The sequence below is a fragment of the Saccopteryx leptura genome, chromosome 4 (assembly GCF_036850995.1).
Source record: "Saccopteryx leptura isolate mSacLep1 chromosome 4, mSacLep1_pri_phased_curated, whole genome shotgun sequence".
Classification (NCBI taxonomy): Eukaryota; Metazoa; Chordata; class Mammalia; order Chiroptera; family Emballonuridae; genus Saccopteryx; species Saccopteryx leptura.
In genome coordinates, this window is record NC_089506.1 from 82,461,208 (window position 1) to 82,475,927 (window position 14,720).

General features: G+C 33.0%; 1 non-coding gene across 1 annotated transcript; it reads left to right on the plus strand.

Annotated features, from left to right (window-relative positions):
* Positions 1-2,507: 2,507 nt before the first annotated feature.
* TRNAK-CUU (transfer RNA lysine (anticodon CUU)) lies at positions 2,508-2,580 on the plus strand. Its single transcript has one exon. It is a non-coding gene; the product is annotated as a tRNA-Lys (tRNA).
* The last annotated feature ends 12,140 nt before the right edge of the window (positions 2,581-14,720 follow it).

Below are 14,720 nucleotides of genomic sequence, written 5' to 3' on the forward strand. Positions count from 1 at the left end.
ACAAGTGTCCTAATACACTTAAGTGGTTAGATTATCAAGCAAAGTCTTAACTAATACAACAGAATCTATAATAAAATTCTTACAGTCTTAAATGTTCTTAACATGTTAATGTAATTTCACCACATCCATGTTAACACCATCATCGCTTCATATTATTTGTATCTGTAACCCAACCCCACTTCAGTCTGAGAACTGTCCCAAGGAGCAGGAGTCACACACATTCAAGAAAAGTCCACAAGGCACTGGAGTTGTGGTCATATTTCCACACTTAGCAGCTAGAGTCCAAGTTCAAATGACCACTGCTTCTAGCTATAACAATTGAGATAGACTGGCAAAGCCATCTGCAGCACGTTTGGAGATGGAGCTTCCATTTTCTTTAAACTGGAGAGATGAATCCAAGGTGCCTTTCCCTGGAGCTCTGCAACCATAGTGTGGTGAAGAGAACCTTGGGATACACTGTGCTGGGTGGCAGAGGTAAATTTGTCTAAATTAAGAGCAGGCCCCAGCCTAAAATAGGCATGGGGCATTAAGGCAGGAGGAATAAAGAAAATACTATATATTAAACAAAGCAGCAGAAAATAAAGACTATCAACACCCACAGAGATCTTTGAGAGATGAATAAAAATACAAATATTCAGGCAAGGTATAGTAAGTGGCCCTCGTGTCCACAAGAAATGAGATCAGTTTACCTGCTACTTGGAAGAAATATGCTTGGCTTGTCCACGGTGACATGAGATGGGGCTGATGGCCCTGGGCACCTTTAGCCTTCAGTGGCAAGTCCCAGCAGGCTGGGCAAGGTTAGGTTACAGGTGGCTGGAACAGGGCTGGAAGAGATTGACCTCCCTTAGAGGAGTATAGGGGCAGTTTACCTTCCAGTGTCCCTTTTTTCCCACAGCAAAGGTATGTCCCTGGTAGGGGCAGAGAAGCCTGGCAGGCTTTAGCTCAATGTCCTTCTTTCCAACTCTTGAAGCAGGGCCCTTATAAATCCTATGAGGCCCCTCTGGGGCATTCGAGCCTTAAGATGTATGCCAAGAGCTAGTATTTTTCCTGATCTCTTTTGGGCTTTGTCTGCTTTTTCTTTTTCTCTTGGTCATTACAGACCTTAAAAGCCATGCTCAGAAGACATCACTGAGAGTTTTGAGGGTCCACATTTGCCTATATAAACTTTTTGTTTATATGTGGAACTATTTAGAAAAAGACAAACAGTGTTACTAGCTGCATCAAATAAAAGAGAGTAGAAGTTTGCAAAAGGAAGAGGTTTGGTGTCTCCTGTACATCAGCATTCAAAAGAAATTCTTCAATGTAAATAGATCTGCAGGAGTTCCAGGACATGAATTCACCCCCCTTTTATTTGCAATTGACCCTTAAGCATTTGTTGAGACAACTCCACAACACCTTGACATCAAAAACTGCAAGAAACCCCCCTCTCAATGCCAATATCTAACAAAATACAGCAAATTTACTTTCAAGCAACATTCCCACACCCGTCAAAACACTTCTACCCAATCAATCAATGGGCAATTCAAAGAATAAAAAAAAAACTTACACCTTTGTTAAGCAAATCCACCCTGCTTCAAGCTTTGCAGCTGCAGTAACTTTACCTTGGAGCAGTTTGGCTAAATTAGAAAAGTCTTTACGATCTACATTTCATTTTATCCAAATTTCAATGAGCATCCTTTACTTGTTCCAATAAAATTTTAAATTTGTAGAAATGATATTTTATTTTTACAATATTAGAGCCAGCATTTCCAATTTTTGCATGCATAAACTTAATTTGGAGGCCTTGAAGACAGACACATTTAGACATTAAACAAAGACTTCACATACAATTATACAAATCAAGAGTGAAACCTGGTATTTTAGAAATTAAAATGTGGCCTGCTTGATCTTATTTTAATAGGAACATGATAACAATAAATACTGAACAGATATCTTTCTTGAAGAATCTCAAGTCGGCTGATTGAGATTTTTGTTTAGGCATATCCAAACAGGTTCCCCCTTTGCCCTTTTTCCAGGCATAGAATAAGAAAGAAATAAAATGATAGTTTAAGGAAAGTTAGAGAATAATGGGGAAAAGCTGTAATTTTCCCTAACTCTTACGTCTTTTTATTTACTAAAGTTCAAATTCTAATAGCTGCTGCAACTGTCAGCCTAGACTAATTATGCCAAGTCGTGGGCTGCTGAAAGCCTTCATCTCAATCCCCGTTTAGTGAAAGACTTAGTTTACCAGGGTGGGGAAGGCTTCCCTGTTCACCTCCCTGCTTTACCTTCCCCTTGGCTGCAGCCTCCGCCAGTCTGAGCCCAACCCAGCTGCCACATTGGAAACAAGATTCACAGGCAGAAGTATTTCCCTGACCTTCTTTCTTTTGTTTGCCTGCCTTTTATAAAAAATTATTGGAATCTTTACCTTAAGGGCTGTGGCAAAAGGAAGACCTTGCATATATGAAGTCCCAACATCAGCATATATTCTGATATAAACTTCTTTTTCTATCACTATTCTTTTAGCTGCCCGACTAGCTCAGTCGGTAGGGCATGAGACTCTTAATCTCAGGGTTGTGGGTTCGAGCCCCACATTGGGTGCCAATTGTCATGGTCCAGCCATGATGAGAGACAAGGACTTAAATATATATATTTATATATATATGCTTGAAACCGGTAACCCCATGAGCAAGCCTAACACAGATGCCCCCACACTCAGTAAGTAAAGTGAATAAATAAATGGATAATCCATGAATATATGTTTTGTATGTTTGTCATTGTTTAGCTGATTTTTAAAGAATGTTTATTTTATGAAGTCTCAATCCCTTTGCTCTCATATATTTTTTTCATATTTTTTTATTTTTCCAAAGTTACAAGTGGGGAGGCTGTCAGACAGACTCCGGTATGCGCCTAACTGAGATCCACTCAGCATGCCCACCACGGGGCAATGCTCTGCCCATCTAGGGTGTTGTTCTACTGCAGCTGGCGCCATTATAGTCCCTGAGACAAAGGCCATTGAGCCATCCTCAGTGCTCGGGCCAACTTTGTTCCAATGGAGTCCTGGATGTGAGAGGGTTAGAGAGAAAGAGAGAGGAAGGAGAGGGGGATAGATGGAGAAGTAGATAGGAACTTCTTCTATGTTCCTTGACTGGGGATCAAACCTGGGATTTCTACACACTAGGCCGGTGTTTCCCAATGTGGGACCCACGCCCCACAGGGAGGCAATTCGATAGTTAAGGGGGGCAATTTGAAAATGGACTCGACACGACTTTAACTCTTTCTCCCCGGGCGATTTAAATGCAATGCTAGATATCGGTGCCACATTTAACAAAAAATGCAATTCTTAAATAATTGTGGTAAATAATTATTAAGTATAATTTCATTTGATGAGACCAAAATATCAACTGGGTGATTGGCGTCGTCAAGTAAACTTCGTCCTGGGTTCACCGCGGAGCATGCTGTCTGCCGTGGGGAATCCCGGACGTTTTAAAAACTAGCTAAACAACGCAGTTATTCTCACCTAATTGACCCATCGCAACTTCTGTAGTGTTCCACATCATTCAGTTGGTGTTAATTTGAAATAAGTGTCAGTCAAAACTGTTGTAAAAGCTCGTTGATTTAATAAATATACATATATATATATATTGTATAGATATAATTGGTAAGTATTTGATTTTATTTTTATCAATATTAAACTCTTTATTAAGTACTCCTTGCATCGGGGCTAGAAAGCACTAATATTTTATAAATATTATTGGGACTATAATAATGCATGCACGACAATTTTAATCTTAGAAGCATAACTTTCCAGAAAATTTTGTCAAGTGGAAAAAATATAGATACCTTTTGATTTGCAGTGCTGGTATAGTAAATGTATTATATACATTTAAATAAATATGAATTTTTAGTATACGTTTACTCTATGTCACATTGAATATATTTTAACACATATTTTAATATTAGTTTTTAATTGATTTTATTTTTATTATAGCCCATAGTAAAATGAGTGGTGCAGGCAAGAAAAAAACTCGTCAATATTCAGAGGAATATTTAAAATTTGGGTTCATACCTGCTGTTCACGATGAGCGGATTCCTTTTTGTCTTTTATGCCAGCAATGCTTGATCAATGAATCAATGAAACAAGGTCATCTTGAGGCGCATTTGAAGGTGAAACATAGTGCTCATATTAATTCAGATTTGAGTTACTTTAAAACTTTAAAGAAAAATTTTGAAAAAAGAACATTAAAGTCTCTATTTACTGCTCATACTTCAACTAATAATCGTGTTCTTGAGGCTAGTTATCAAATTTCTTTATTCATCGCTAAAACTGGAGAAAATCACACTATAGGAGAGAATTTAATAAAACCGTCAATATCAGCATTTCTTAAAACGGTTCTTGAAAAAGATGACAAAGATGTAAAAGCTATGCCAGTCAGTGACAATACTGTCAGCAGAAGAATAGACGAAATGAGTGAGGATATTGAAAAACAACTTATTGAAAAGCTGAAAACAAGAAAATTCTCCTTGCAAATGGATGAATCAACTTTGAGAGACAGTGAGGCAGTATTGATAACTTACGTAAGATATATTGATAAAGGACATTTTGCTGAAGAAATGTTGTTCTGTAAAAGATTAGAAAGCACCACTACCTCCAAAGATATATATAATAAGCTAAAAAACTACTTAGATGTCAATGATATACCAATGAAAAATAGAACATCTTGTGCTGCAGATGGTGCTCCCAATATGATGGGCAAGAAAAATGGCTGCTTAAAATTGATGAAAGATGCGAATCCAGAAATGATTCTTGTGCATTGTGTTATTCACAGGGAAAACTTGGTAGCTAAAAACATCTCGCCTGTTCTGAATGAAGTATTACATACAGTAATAAAATGTGTTAATGCTATTAAAGCTAGTGCCAAATGTGAGCATCTTTTCAAGCTATTTTGTGAAGAACAAAATGAAGACCATGTGAGACTTTTACTTCATACTGATGAAGTAAGATGGCTATCTAAAGGAAACTGTTTGAAAAGATTTATGGAACTGTTTGATACTCTTAGTGATTTTTTAAGCGACCAACCTGAAATGAAGTATCTGTTAACAATAGATGGTAAAGCATTTGTGAGTTATTTAGCCAATATCTTTGAAAAACTAAATATATTAAATAAGCAACTTCAAGGAACAAATAAAACTCTTGTCAATGCAAAAGCAAAGATATTTGGTTTCATTACCAATATTGAGTTATGTCAGAAACATATTAACAACAAAAACTTTAAACAGTTTCATTAGCTCCAAAAATGTGAAGTAACTGATACCGCTTTATTTGTTATTGTCAATCATTTGAATATTCTATCGGCTGATTTAAAAGAAAGATTTTCTGATTTCAAACAAATTGATTTCCCAACATGGATGATGCAGCCAATGTTAGTGGATTTGTCTGATATCTCAAATATGCAGTATCAAGAAGAACTAGCAGAATTGCAAAATGATGAGTCAGTTAAAGCTTTATTTAATATCAAAGGAGCGATGGCATGGCTTTGTGAGGAAACAGAAATCTAATACCCAAATTCAACCAAATGTGCAAGAAAACTATTGCTACCGTTTCCATCTTCATTTTTAGCTGAATGTGGATTTAGTGCTGTAAATGATTTACTGGTAAAAAAAAGAAATCGGCTGGAGACTTGAGACTAAAGCTAACCAAATTGGAACCTAATATAAAATCTCTGTGCAGCAAGCATCAAGCGCAAGGATCACACTAAATTAAAATAATAAATTAATATAGAAAGATGTGTATTAAAATTATTTGGAATTTAAATATCTGTTTTTCATTATATGTTTTGAAATTTTACTTACTGTGTTTTGTTAACAATTTCATAGTGATTTCTTCCTAGAACCTATCATTTATGTTTATTAAGTGAACAAATCAATTTTTTAATGTTAAAAATTATGTATGTTACATAGGGGGGACATAAAAATTTTAGAAAGGTTAAGGTGGGGCATAGCACAAAAAAGGTTGGGAAACACTGCGCTAGGCAAATGCTCTACCGCTGAATCAACTGGCCAGGGCCTCATTATTTTTAGGTCTGCCTTTTTGTTGGATTTATCACACTGTATTTAATGGTACATTATTGGTCAGACTGCTATAACTGATATACTAACAGGAGAATATTTCCTTTGTTCACACAGCCCCACCATCTGGAAGAATGTCCTGTGCATATTAATTATTTAATTCAAATTTCTGCTTCAGAACTGTGTATTAAAAGGGAGTAATTTAGAAAATGTCCAAAGTAAGGAATAAAATAAGGATAGGGGGCAAATGAGTGATTTGGAGGAAATTTGAGCTTAAAGGAAAAATGCATATGATGGAAGTTAAAAAAGTGAACTCTTTTATGTTGTTTTTACTTGTTCATTTCCATTTCCTTTTAAAATATTTGTTTATAGGAGAAAAAAGGACTCATTGGTGGGTAAGAAATTGAAAATAAAATAAAGAAACTTACAACTGAGAAATCAAGTTTGCCAAAAAGATGCAAGGAGGTAAAATCAACTGTACAAAAAGGGACACCCTTTCTTTCAGACAAGCTTAAAGGTGGAAAAGAAATTTTTTTAAAAAAAGAGGAATGTTTCAATGAATGGCCTCTGTTTTTTTCTGAAAAAAGAAGCAATATTGTCAGCTAAGAGGAGAAAATAGTGGTGTGATTCCTTGCTTAAGAAAAGTTTTAGGAAAGAAATAAAGTAGTTTCTTTGGACAAAATAAAAGCAAAATGTGGTGATTAAAAACACAATAATAGAGCCTAAGTGTCAGAAACTATATCAAAAATTATACAGAGAAAATTTCTACATTATCCCTAAATCTCTGCAGTTAGTCTCTGACAAATCCTTTCTGCTCATGTTTGCCAGATTAAGAACAATAAAATATATTTTTCCTCATATTGTTTCTTAAGATATAGACTGTGCATTGCTGATATTGCTATAAAATTTACAAGATAGTTACTTAATAAATATTCTAAAATAAATAACAAAAACACAGAAAACATTTAATTTAGCTTACTAGTTTGGTTTATGTACAACCAAAAGATTATTGTATTACACATATACACCCACACAGACACACATTTCCATTTTTATGTTATTAAATATCAATAAATATTACTAATTAAAATATGTTTAATGTAAAGCTAAATACAATAGGGACTATTAGAAAAGTGAACATGAAAATTATACTTATCAGTTAAGAACTGTGCATCTTTTTATAACTGGAGACCAAATGTATCATATTATAAGCTTTATTGTGTTCTCACAACCCAACTTTGTAAAAAGATTTTTGGAGAATACAGGATGCCATTGATCAAGGTACTGAAGGAAGAGAAAAATATTGGAGAATGAGATTTGGCAGATTGAGAGACTGATATTTGAAGTGATGGAATAGCTGCACCAATAGGCGTCAATGCTGTTTCACCATACACCATACGCATCTAGATATAAAAAGCCTTTGAGCACAATATGCTGATTAAATAGCAAATTATATTAGAATATAAGAGTTATTGGGATTAGATAAACTCATTTTATGTATATGCAATCATATTTCAACATTTTATTCAAATTTGCATTTTATTTCTGTGCATTTGAGTGTTGTGGAGTATTTTAATGCCTACACTATAGTGATAATTATTCCCATCACAAAGAGCAACACTTTATCAAGAGCTTTGCAACAGATTTAGTGCTACAATTTCTTCATTAAAACTGCTAAGTGAAATTGTCAATACTTCCTTTATTAACAAATGCTGTAAAGTCATTATTTTTTACTTAGGAAAAGTTTCTTGTTGTGAAAAATCAACACTTTCTTAGAAGTTAATAATATGTATATATTAATAAATTAAAATGATGATGTTATAATTATAATCCAAAATACTGTCCCATAGAGATTCTAGAAAGGTAGGATTTAGCAAACCTATCTTAAAGGACTGACTTTTTCATTTAGGTAATTTAAATCATACTATTAAGCTGAAGTGCTCCAAAACTGTAGAACTAAATAACACTCAAGTCAGCAAATAAATGGCTCATACTTAAGAGAAAGCACATAGGAAGTAAAGATTTGATGGAAAGATTTTATGTAAAAGAAGTGTTTAAAAGGCTATATATTATTTTTCAAAGTATTTATGTAGTAAGTACCATAAATGACAAGATGTTTATTATTTATTTTCAACAAATATCTAGGCCACTATGCTACACATTGGGAAAAAAGGCAATGAAAAAAAGACTCTGCCTTTGATGCCAACAATTGCACTTCTATGGTGAGATTGTGGTATTTCAGAAATCACCAACAATTCAACATTGCTATAACATAAAGACATAAGATTGTGGCAGAAGCTGGGACTGGGTAGACGAGCAAGAACTTTACAATGAAAGGCCCCATATAACATGGAAAGATCTTTATAAAGTGCTTATTACATCTATGGTTAAGGTACAATTGATCATAAGAAGAAATATGTCAAAATTAAGAGATATTTATTAAAAGAATTAAAAAGACATATGAAGTTTGAATGCATCCTCAGCATAGCAGAAATTAATACAATTAATGTAATAATGATGTATACATTATTATAAGTAAAATATATTTATACATATATATTATATAATATACATAATTATAAGAAAATCAGGATGATAAAACCAAAAGTTGAATAAAAATGGCAGGCTTATTTAAATATGAATGATGGTATGTAGAAATATATGCTACCAAAGTTGTCAAAATGAGAACTGGAGATTAGAGAGAATGTTTACTGTATAATTTTTAATGAAATAAAATCCAGTAATAACATCAACTTAATATAAAGGACAAACAGTAAAATTGAAATGTGGAAGTAAAGAGAGACTTAGAAAATAACTAGAAAAAGCTGCCTCTGAAGTCAACTTTTTTGTTTATGACTTATGTGTTATTTTCCCAAAAAATGTATTTTTTATAAATCTAAGGAACTGAAGAAACAATTAGAAATAAGGTTCTGTTTCAGTTACTATAAAAAGGAGTAAAAAATGAATAATATTTCATCAATTCACAATATAAACAAGATATCAAGAAGAAAGTCATCAATAAAGAGAGATAGAAAGAATTCCAGAGTTTAACTGTAAAACTAAAGGATTGATTAAATCAAATATCTATATTATTCCAAAACAAAACTGAGCAGAGGAGTTACAACAAAGAATATTCAGTAGAGAGGAGTTATTTTTTAAAAGATTGTCTAGATTTCCATGATTTAAAGGATTAAAAATAATAGAATCAACATAATAATAGTAAAAATTCTAGAAAATACTGGGGCACATGAAATGTCATATATAAGGTCTACCGGAAAGTTCTGGTTTTGGAATAAACAAAATAATAAAATTTTCTTACTGTCAATAAATTTTATTAAATAATGTAACTGCCGTTGTTATTAACGATTTCTTGCCAGTGTGAGGGCAATTTGTATATCCCATTTTTGAAAAATGTTTTATCTTTTGATGCGAAAAATTGAACCAGTGCTTGTTTGATATCTTCTTCATTTTTGACTTTTTGCCCTTCAAAAAATTTTGTAAGGACAAAAACAAGTGATAGTCGGAGGCTGCTAAGTCCAGGGAATACGGTGGATGCGACAGACATGCGCTTCTGTAGCATTTCTTCCTTGTTGAAATTCGTAAAAATTACAGTGGTGTAAATGAACTTTATCAGTAGCCGTTGGTACACTATCGCTTCACACATAAGACTAACATGAATCAACTTTGTTTTAGTTAATTTGCTACATCAGTATGTATATATTAAGTGATAAAAACAGAGAGGCACACATGTGCCAAATAAACATCTGCTTACGTGTCGAAACTTGTGATAGAAACGAACAGAACTTTCCGGTAGACCATAAACATTGCCTTCTATATCAACCACTGTTAGCTCAAACACAGCATTCTGTTGCAGAAGAAATAGCAGATGCCCCAGAGAATTCTGGGAATGACAGTGTGGGAATAACAGTATGGAAATAGAGCACAGTGAAAGAATGCAGGAGAGAGATCGAGATGAACAGTTGTCCTGTTAACAGAATCCGAATCAATTGACTTAGTTGACATAATTCTTTTCTATCATTCCCCAGTTTTAGGTATGTTAACTTTAAAATAATAAAGTCACTCTTCCTTCATGATAAGCACTTCTCTCTTGTTAAAACATCATAATGAAAACCACTAAGCAAGTTCAATAATAAGATATTCATATAAGATTGTAAATATCCCTTGATGTTCTAATTTTCTACTTCCAAATATGTTTTAGCTTTTTCCAAAGGGAGGGTATCTACAAAGGCATAATTCAAATTTACTAGAGAAGGAAAGGGCTATATATTTTTAGTGCAGATTATCATGCCTTGAAACAGTTTGATGTCCTTAACTTTTATTTATTGACCTCTGATCAGTATCCTGTTGTGCTCAATATAGATACTTCTTGTGTAGGTTTTCAGCTTTATAGTTTTTAGAAAAACACATCTTAATTAACTTAATTACTATTCAGTTCACATATATAAGTAGAAGAATTTTTAAATTGGCATTTGTTGAGGCAAACAGAAATGAAGAAGCATGAAATTGGTGTTAAGAAACAAATTTAGTTTAAACACTATCTGTAACCAAGTGTTTAATCTTAGTTGAGGTACTTGTCTTCTCCAGGGTTAGTTGAGAGGCATGATACTATAAGGGTTAAGAGCAAAGAGACTCAAGCTAGACTTTGCAAGTTCGTGTATTTTTCTATAATTAAATAATCATGTAAATTTAGAAAAATTACTCTGAGTTTCAGTTTCTTTATATATAATACTGAACTAACAGTACTAATAGCTGTTTTAACAGAGTTAGATAGCTAGAATATCTCCATATTTGTTATGAAAGGCAGATCAATTTTTTCATATAAATTGTTCTTAAAGGTGTATTCCCACAAGCATCTGTTCAATGTTAACTGTTTCTATAAGTGTGATAAAAAAACAAGAGAGTCTTATAACTATTCATAGTTATAAACAATATTTTATGTGTAATGCAACATAAGGAAAACATCCACACATTCTATCACATTTTCAGAAGGCTATGTGTTTTAGTTATTGCTGGATAACAAACGTCCCTAACGCAGTGGTATAAAAAAATTTTGTAACATTCATGGATTCTTTGGAGTAGAAATTCTGACAGGGCACAGCAAGTTTAACCTGTGTTTGTACCATGATGCCCAGGCCTCAGCTGGGAAGACCTGACAGATAGGAGTCATTAACAGAGGCTGCTCTGGTTGCCATTACCATGTAACACAGTGTCCTAATCTTGTTGTGTAAGGCAGCACACTTTTTTATTCAACCTGCAGGTTTTGTGTACCAGGAATTCAGACAGGAAATTGAAACGAGAAAGACGCAAATGGCTGAGGGGTAGAAAAATTAGGCTAGAGGGTTTATTTCTAAGATGTCTTTGTCACTCAGCCTGAGCTGGAATAGCTGTAGGGTGAGCTCAGCTGACACTGGGGACCGGAGAGCCAACATAAGTTTTCTTCATTGGCTTATGCTTCTCACATCGTGATGACTGTATTTTAGAGGGACATAAGAGGCAGTTTATGGAGAGCAAGCATTCTGAAAGAACCAGGTGGCCTTGGCAGTCACACAGTGTCACTTCTGCTGTACTCTGTTGGTCAAAGCAGTTGCAAAACAGCTGAGATGCAAAGAGATAGTCATATACTCCACTTCTCAATGAGTGGATGCAAAAAATTTCAAGGACAATTATGCTAAAAATTTCAAGGACAATTGTTTTAAAATTGCCATACAAATTTATATACATTATAAAGAACCACTTTTTTTCTTCCTATTTCTAAGAGTTTATGCATAATTTCTTTTTAAGTATGTAGTAGTAAGTTTTGAACATTCAAATTTATAAATTAGTTTGATCACCATCTAGAATTCTTTTCACCTTATACTCCTGCATAAATTGAAAAGTAAACTTATCAATATTTAAAAAAAACAACTTATCTTTTTGACCACCTTTAAAGAAAGCATCATAATTTTTATCCTATTTATGTAATTAGCTACCTCTATATTTATAGCACCATTAAATATTTTCAAATCTTCTTTCCTAAGTTCTCTTACAAATGCCTTTTTTCATTCCATTCCCGTTGACAATGGTTCCAATCTGTATTATATTTTCTAGAGATTATGAAATAATTTCCTTCCTCTTCCTGGTCATCCAGTTTTTGATCATTCCCCTCAATCAACTGACCCTCCACTTAAGCAAAATTATTCCTCTTAAGACAATGTGATGTAAATATTAAGCATTGATTAAACAGGTTTGATTGATTCCAAAGTTTACAGAATGGATTTGGAATTCCTTTTTCTCAGAACACTATTGTTGGAAACTTTCTGTCTAACTTTGCAAGTTCTGTTATTAATATCTGATGTGAATGATTATTTGAATGGGCATTTGGGAACAGATACAGACACAGAACCAGAGAAAATACAAGCAATAGCCCTAGGCTCCTGCAGAATCAAATTCACTTCTGTTGATGTTTTAAGACTATATTGATGCTGACCTTGAGTTAAAAGAGAAGCTCATCTCAGAACTGAAAAATCATAGCCTGGTGGAACCAAGTTGACAGCAATTTTAAAATCCATGTTTTTAAACTTGTTCAGATTAAACTTCTACCTGTTCCAGTCAAGCCAAGATTTTTTGCACATTGTTATTTTACAACAAAACCTATTCAGAATCTTTATTATTTTTCTCACATTTTCAACATACATGAAGTCTCTCCTTTCTCTTTTCTTTTTGGTAAGACAGTTTCCCACATTTGTATAAACAGCAGGCATTTCTTAATATTTAAAAGTTTTTTAAATGCATATTTTTTAATACCAGACCTCTTAATTCAGATATGAGACCAGAGCTAAAATTCTGTATTTTATCAGCTGAAAATCTGAGTTTTTTATCTATCTCAGAAGTTTCTAATGGGGCTGATCGATGACAGAAAGCTATTATGAGAAAATGTTCTTAAGGTAACTTAGTAGGTTTTTATTCAAAATGAAGTGTAAATATCAATTTTGTAAGAATCTATTTTCATCTTATGAAAGATGAAATTGAATACTCCATTATCCAACCTTTTAAAATTCTTTCTAAGATAGACATTATATTAAAGAGCCAGTGGTCTAGGGAGAAATCAGAAAACTTTACTTCCACTTGCAACTTGGTATAAACATGGGGAGATAAATTCTTTTCTGAGCATTCATTTTTTAAAAAATCTGAAATATAAGAATGATGATATATACCTATTTATTCCCTAAATAACATAAGTCAATAGACTTATACATTTGAAAAATACCAGGAAGAAATGAAAACTTTTCAATCTAGACATATATTTACACATATTTAGAAAACTCTACTTATGCTTTTACTATTTAAATTTTGTTCTTATGTATTTGTTTGCTTATTGTGATTTTGTTTTTGGTTAATTTGTTGCCGTTCCTCTTCTCACAATAGATTATAAATTCCTTAAGGGTAGAGATAGAGATTCTTTGTTTATAAGAAATTTTCCTTTTTCAGCATGTTCTATCTGTATAAGTTTTTAAGATGACTATAATGCCAAGATTTGACAAAACTAGGCCAGTGTCCATGGAATTCTTTAGATCATAGAAGAATGTATGGTCACACTTCTTATTTCATTGAGAATGTGATGTTTTTCTTTCTTTTTAGTTTTTGGTCTTTAATAGTATCTTTGTTATGAGATTTTCTTATGAATTCAGAAGTAATATACATAATTTAACAATGCAAATAATACAGAGAAATATAAATAAAAATGTAATAACCTTCCAACAATTCTATTCTAATTATATCCCTTTGGGGGTGTTAAGTCTGTTGTATTTCACCTTCAATCCTTCTCTAGGTTTAATATATATATTATCCATGTATAATCTGCACACACGTAAAATTAAGGTGGAATTCAAAGTGGTATAATACTGCACATTGGGAAGCACAGAATCAAATATCTACCTAACCAAGGAGGTAACATATAAAATGTGAAGTGGCTCTGAAATAAGCTATCGAAGTGTTCTCACAGCCAAATTTTTCTCTGTCTGAAGGAGGGAGTCTCCATGTGGGAATGCAGACCTTGGATAGCCAGAGCTTTCAGCTTTACAAAAGACAAAAATATGTTGAATCAAACAATTCAGCTGGGTCTTTCCTTCAGGATTTACTGAATCTACTAGATTCTGGATCACCTTACTTCTCTACTAAATGAAAATATTTAGGTATCTGAATGCAGAATGATTTGAGGCTTTGTTCATTGAAACAGACTCATGCCATTAAAATAAAAATTATTCCCCGACAGAAATTTCAAAACTGATACAGACTTTCTTATTGAAAACTTGGGTTATTGGAAATGGAATTAAGTTGCATTACAGGTACAATATTGACATAATATTTTCCTTTTGTGCAAAGTGCAGCTATATATGTTTTTGGGTTTATTATTACTTTACCACAATTTTTGAATTAAAATAATTTTGATCAATTCTTATACAGCTAATACTGATTGAAATTTAGTATATTTTAAAAATTAGTACATTTTAAATTTGAAATAAATTAGCAATTAACCTTCCCTAAAAAAATGACCTCATAAGAGTTAATATTTTAGTGACCTAATAATAAAGCACATTACTATTTATATACTCTGATATAAAATTTGTTAATATAAAATAGTGCATTTTTATGACTTATTTAGTGATATCAGA